The sequence below is a fragment of the Corvus kubaryi genome, unplaced genomic scaffold (assembly GCF_017639235.1).
Source record: "Corvus kubaryi isolate FWS band 111438036 unplaced genomic scaffold, C.kubaryi_AGA036_p1.0 138, whole genome shotgun sequence".
Lineage (NCBI taxonomy): Eukaryota > Metazoa > Chordata > Aves > Passeriformes > Corvidae > Corvus > Corvus kubaryi.
Window position 1 is genome coordinate 21,515,381 of NW_024580672.1, and position 6,685 is coordinate 21,522,065.

Consider the following 6,685-nt stretch of genomic DNA (forward strand, 5'->3'; position numbering starts at 1 on the left):
CTGGGCACCCTGTGCCAGGGCCTGCCCACCCTGCCAGGGAACAATTCCTTCCTGATATCCAACCTAAACCTACTTTCCCCCTTTTTCTGTCACTCCCTGACCTCATTAAAAGTCCCTTTGCAGTTCTAACTTTTGAAGGAGTTGTATCAGGCATTAAAACCTAATTGGGCACGAAGAAATCCTTTTGCACAGAGCAAGAAAAATCCAGCCAGCTGCAACAGGCTTTCAGTGAGGAAACGGAAACTTCTCCTGCCTTTTGGTGTGGGATATTTTTGGATGAAGCCTTTTAGAAGAGGGAGAGAACACAAAGGGAAATGAAGCTCTTGGGTCGGCCGTGTTCAGACAAAAGGCACGGAATTGTTTGACAGCCACATTCCCTCTCTCCTGCTCGAGGACCTTTACAAGTGGCAAAAGTCGCCAGGAATTGATCCAGACCTGGCATTTCCAGAGCCTGCAGAGCGAGGCAGACTCACAGTTTGATTTTATCTTCCTACAGGCAGATTTTAAACACATCGTGCTCAGCTCCGCAGCTCGGCTCCCTTCCTTTGCTGTTTAGAGGGTCATTATGGAGAGAATCCTTCTCCTCAAAAGCCTTTTGCAGGAAAGGAGTCTCCTCTAAAGAGGCTCCAATATCCTTGTTTATTTAAGCGGCACAGCCGAGTAGAAAGGAAACGGCAGCGAGCTAAAAGAGCAGGGAGAACAGATGGAAAACACTGCATTTGGGAGGAAAAAAGGTGCGTCCTCTCACCTCCTCCACATGATGAGTGGTGTTCCAGATGTAGCCACTTATTTCCTAAAGGTACTTGAGGTCTCGTGTCACAAATTCAAGCTGGCACCTTCCCCTTCTCCAGAAATGCCAAGAGCTAATTTGAGGAAGAGCTGAGATGTCTCCCTCCCAAATGCTGCCTGCTCAGGAGGAAATGGAGTCACCCTGAGTTGCGAGCTGGAGATTTGCTCATCATTCTCTGCCAAGTGAGGGTCCCTTTGCTCCTCACCCAGCTGTCTGTAGGGATAAAGAGCCTCCTGGCAGCTGCTTTGCACCCACCTGAGCTGTTTTCCAGGGAAAGGTCACTCTGAATTGCACAAAAAACTGCTCAGGGGTGAGCAATTCCCCCTTTGTGTCCAGCCTGTGGGTTCTGAGTATCCTGAGCAGCATTCAGCATCCCCTGTGCCCCTCGCTGACCTTGCAGTTATTATGGATCCACAGGTTTGTGTCCCACTTTTTGCCTCCCAGCATAATTCCTTGGCTTACCTGTGCTGCCAGGACTGACTTTTCCCTACGTTGCTCCCTTTTTCCCATTCCCAGCTGACCCAATGCTGTTGGTGAGACGTCCAAGGATTTGGGGAGCAGAAACAAAGAGGTTTGTGCTGGGATTCTGAAGGGGAACAATGCAAACTTGCTTGGGCCAGATTATCCCAATAGAAAATATTGGGTATGTTTTCCTTTCCTTAGCCTTATCCATGGGAGAACCTCGAGGTACAGTGCAATAAAATCCATAAAAAACTGTGCCCTTCAAAGCCACCCAGCTCTTTCTCCCTATTCCTTGCTATTTATAATATTTATGTTAGCTTTCCTTGACTCCTTTCAAGTTTGATCCCTTTAAAGTTTGATCTCTTCCCCAAAAGTCACATCAGGCTTTCCTACATCCTTTTCTCCTCTCTCTCCTCAGAACCCTTTGCCTTTTCCTGTCTATCCAGGCTCTTTTCTCTTTCTGGCTTCTCCTTCAACAACTGTTCAGCCTTTCTCAGATCACCGAGATCTTTGTTGCATCTGAGCAGGAATTTGGGGTTGGCTTTGACAGGTGTCTTTTTAGCTCAGCACTGACATCTTTTCTTCAGCAGCCACTTCCTGCAGGATCTATTTGAGAGATTTCTGAGCGCATAAATTACGTTGGCACGCACAGATCAGCGTAGCAAAAATGTTAATTACCTCCACTTTTCTGCTGCTCAGCCTCCTCTTAATGGTTTGAGCAACTTCTGTCTGCTCTGCTCTTTCTTTTCTTTTCTTTTACCTCCAGATAAATTCTCAGAGGGCTTGGTGGTGGTGCAGGGAGAGCTTGTTTTTCACGCTGCACTTCGTGCAGATTGTTTTTCTGAAAGCGTGCTAAGGAACCTGACAAAAAAAGCAAGGGATCCATAAATTAGAAACACTTCCTGCCGTGTTTTAGTATGTTTTGGCCAAAAAGCTTCGTTCCTGCCTCTTCACGTTGGCTCCAGCCCGAGTGTGGTGACATCAGCAGGGTTGGGTGACATCATCAGCAGGGTTGGGTGACATCATCAGCAGGATTGGGTGACATCATCAGCAGGGTTGGGTGACATCAGCAGGGTTGGGTGACATCAGCAGGGGTTGTGTGGCCGTCTGTGGCCTGGCACAGGGCCTGGGAGTGCCACACGCTGTGGGATGTGGGCAGTGATGACTTTTTCCATCACCACCTTGGCTTCAGTTTGGGACACGTGCTGGGGAGTGGGATAAAGAACTCATGCTGCTTCTGCCCACACCAGCTCTGACTGTAACAAGGAAAAGGAATTTATATATTTAGAGATGACGATTTAGGGTTTAAAATCCTGGGGATGGTGACTGTGACACAGCCGACGGTTCCTGTGTGACGTAGGACCAAAAATGGGATTTTGGAGCTAATTTTTCCCCCTGGCATGGGAGGATCCAACTGCAGCTTCATCCCCTTTGCCATGACAGTGACGTGCACAGCCCCAGTGATGCAGGAGTGCTCTGAAACCAGGTGGCAATGAAGATCCTGAGGTTCACAGTGTCCACAAATCCTGTTCCTTCCATACCCTGGCAGCCCTCACTGCTCCCCTCCTGCCTGCTGAGCATCCATCCAGGAAAACCAAAGCTGTGGAGGGGGGCAGGACTGGCAGTGCTGCTCTGCTTTTGATGCCTTTTGATTTTCCTTCTCTCACAGATCAAACCTGTGCGTCAGAGGGGGCCTGGCTGGAGCCTGAACTGCTGCTGGCTCAGGCTGCGAGGGGAGCGGTGTCTGAGTGGAATTGCATTAAAAACTGCCTTTTAAAAAGGAGCCACGCATCTTTCAGCCAGGGCACGCTGCCAAGGCTCAGCAGAGGAGCTGTCCCTGCCTGCAAGGAGCTCGAGCAGTGTCTCACTTAACAGGACTTCGCTCTGCGGGCGGCAGTGCTGGCAGCCAGAAAGGAATTCAATAAACAGCTCTGTCCTTCTGGAGAACCTCTGAGGCTGAAACAGGAGCACAGAGCTGGTTATCCACAGCAGCCAGCACAGGCCTCAGTGGTCCTAGAAAATGTGCCCCTGACCTTTGATGAGATTGTTGCATCCTCCCCAGAGAGCTCTGTGCAAACCCCTGGGTGGCTCAGGAGCCAGGTAAATGACAGACCCCGCCCTAGGCACGAGTGCCAACTGCTTGTGGGGCAGTGGAGATGGGCAGGCACTGCCCAAAGGTCCTAGGGCAGGAGAGGGGCAGAAGCTGAGCTTCCCCCAAGCTGCATCATTTGGTCTTAGAGCCCCTTACCTTTGTAAGCCAGGGCCGTGCTCCTTCTGGATCAGAGAAGCTTGGAATGGGTTGGGTTGGGATAAACCTTAAAGCTCATCCAGTGCCACCCCTGCCATGGGCAGGGACACCTTCCACTGTCCCAGGTGGCTCCAAGCCCCATCCAGCCTGGCCTTGGGCACTGCCAGGGATGGAGCACCTCATGATACCCAAGTTTAAGGGGATTGGAGGCACCCATGGCAAGGAAATGCCCAGAATATGTCAGGTGTATCCACAGCAGCTCTGCAGCTCCTTTGTGCCCCTGGAGATGAGATCTCATGGGGCAGGTGAAGGGTTTGGTTGTGTCCCCTTGCAGTGAGAGCACAGAGGGACTGACCCAAGGAATGAACTTTCTGCTTTCTGTGTTTCTTCTCTCTTTGTGTCTTGCTGGGATTTTCTATTATCACTGAGTCAGAAGCAGGTTTATGTGCTGGGAGCATGATTGATTTCCAGCTTGCACCTTGCAGTGGTCTGAAAGCAAACCACGCTGGCTCTTGGGTTTCTTGAAACTCCTGAAAGCAAGAAAAAAAATATATTGAACTTGGAACAAAATATCCTGGCAGCTTTCTCCAGAAAAGCCATGCTGAGGTTTCACTGGGAGCATCCCAGAAGGAAACAAGGAGATTTTGAACCTTGCCTTTATCAGGAGCCATGGTTTTACAGCGTTTGGGGTTATGCCAATGGACAGGTTGTGGTGTGTTCATTGATTTTTTTGTTATGATCCCTTAGCAAAGTCACACGATGCCAGTTTAAACACTTTGGATTGACTGCGGGGGTCGAGGAGGAGGGGGAAATACCATGTCCTGAAGCTTACAGGCCTATGAACCTCAATAATTTGCAAGGTTTTACAGGCTTAACAGCGAGTTTTGTGTTGTTCCATATGACTTTTGGGGGAAACAAAAGAAAGGAGGAACAAGGTTCAATACAGCATCCCTCCAACAGGGCAGGCAGGAGGGAAGAGGTGATATTGCCACTGATATTGCTGCTGATTTATTCTCAGAAAATACAGATTTTATGGATGCTGGGAGGTTTTACTGTGGTTCTTAATGATTCATTTGACCTCTGATAGCTGCCAGTGAACCCAGCCTGGGAGCAGAGCCTCTGCCTGGGTGCTCAGCAGACAGAGCAGGAGACAGAAATGTCAATTGCCACTTGTGCTGTTCAACCTGATTCCTCCAAACCTGAAGTGGGAATATCTTGAATGGATCTAAATCTCCATCTATGCTTCTTGCATGCAAATCACAGTTGTGTTGTGTTGTGTTGTGTTGTGTTAAACTGCATCCTGAAAAGCTGGGAAAAGTAAACTCTAAGAAGTGAGAAGCAAATGGGAGGGTTTGAATATTCAGGAAATACCTTTCTGTGTCTGAGGGGTGAGCAAAGCCCTTGGGCCCCGTTCTGGGGTGGTGATGTCTCAGTTGACTCTTGCCTTGGTGCCATCTGCATCACCAGAGGAGGTTCATGTTGGATATTGGGAACATTTCTTCCCAACAAGGGCTGTCCAACCCTGGCAGAGGTAGAGTTCCAATCCCTGGAGGGATTTAAAGCCCTGTGGATGTGGCACTTGGGGACATGGGGCAGTGGTGGCCTTGGCAGTGCTGGGGAATGGTTGGACTCAATCTTAGAGAGCTTTTCCAGCCTAAACTATTCCATGATCCTGGGTTCTTCAGTTCCGAAGCAGTTTGTGATTGCTCATCTGGTCAAAACGTCTCTTAGAGGGATGTGAGAAAGGTGAGCATAGGAGGGAGTGACCAGGCCCAGTGGGAGGTCACCTGGGCCTCAAAACCCCCATGATTTAAAAAAATTGACTCAATAATTCCCCACAGTTTACCCAGAGAGTCTCAGGCTGAACCTGGAAACCCTGAGCTTTAATCACCAGCCCGTTCTGGACCCTCACCTTCCACAAAAAGTGTTGTGTGAAGGTTAATTTGGGATTAAAACGGAGCAGGACTAAATGCAGACACAATGAGAGCTGAGCTAAGCTGTGCTCAGGCAGAATCCATCCCAAAGTGCTTTTCTTTGCAGCAGGAACACGGCCTAATCCTCTTATCTTTGGAGTTAGAGGTCCTGGACGAGTGGGAATGGGAGGTTCCATTCAAGGAGAGGATTTGCTCCCTGAATAAGAGGACTCAGGCTGAATATGCAAATAATCAACTGTTCTCCTGATGGCTTTATAAAGGGATTGCTCTCTGCAGGCTTTAAATGAGGCAAATTTCAGCCTCGTTTCCACAGCCCTCATGGGCCTGGACAGTCCTGAAGAGCTTCACCAGCAACCACAAGCACTTCTTGTAAAAAGTCATTTAAAAAGAGTTGTTGGATTTTGTCAACCACGACATGATCAGCACCACCATGACGAGGGAAAAATGGTCAACCACAACCTGAGATCACATCAGGGGTTCTGGTTTAAAGGCTCTTCCATGCCACTGGTTTTCTTCTCACAGCTGTCTGTCTCCTGGAATGAAATACACTTAAACAGGAGACTGAATCACAGCATCGTGGAATCATTATGGTTGGAAAAGACCTTTCAGATCGTCAAAATTATCTGAAAAATTGCAGTGAAATTTGACATCATTTATAACAGCTCAGGTCTCCCTGAAGACTCACACAAAGTTCCATTCTGGAGTCCCTATACATTGATTTTTTAGTGTAAACACCAAACCAAACGCAACATTTGGGGTTTCTGACTCACTGTGTGCATGCCTGACATGCACTGACAGCACTCTGTGGCTGTCCAAAAACGATCCTCAGTGTTTTCATTAGAATCCTGGAATTGTTAAAGTTGGAAAAGCTCTCAGATCCATGAGTCCAACCATTAACCCAGCACATTTTTGTGGATGTGGTGCTCATTCTGAGAAAAAATAAATGGAATTTAATGTTTTTCAGCATTCCCTCCCCTGTGCTGTCCAACCTTGTGGGACGCAGCACTTTCACACCCCTCTGGATAAATAAACCACAGAATCCCCTAAAATACTGCACCATTAAATTTGTAGCAGCAACAAATGATGCTTTTAGACATGAAACACTTGCGGTGTTGCTGGAGATTAAGAGAGTTTGTAGAAGTTTGTGTTGACTAAACTCAATGTGGGCTGAGATACGGCTGCAGAGTAGAAATTAATGGCCAAAGAATTTTAATTGTAAGAAAAAAACTTAATTCGGTGTATTAAGAGCTA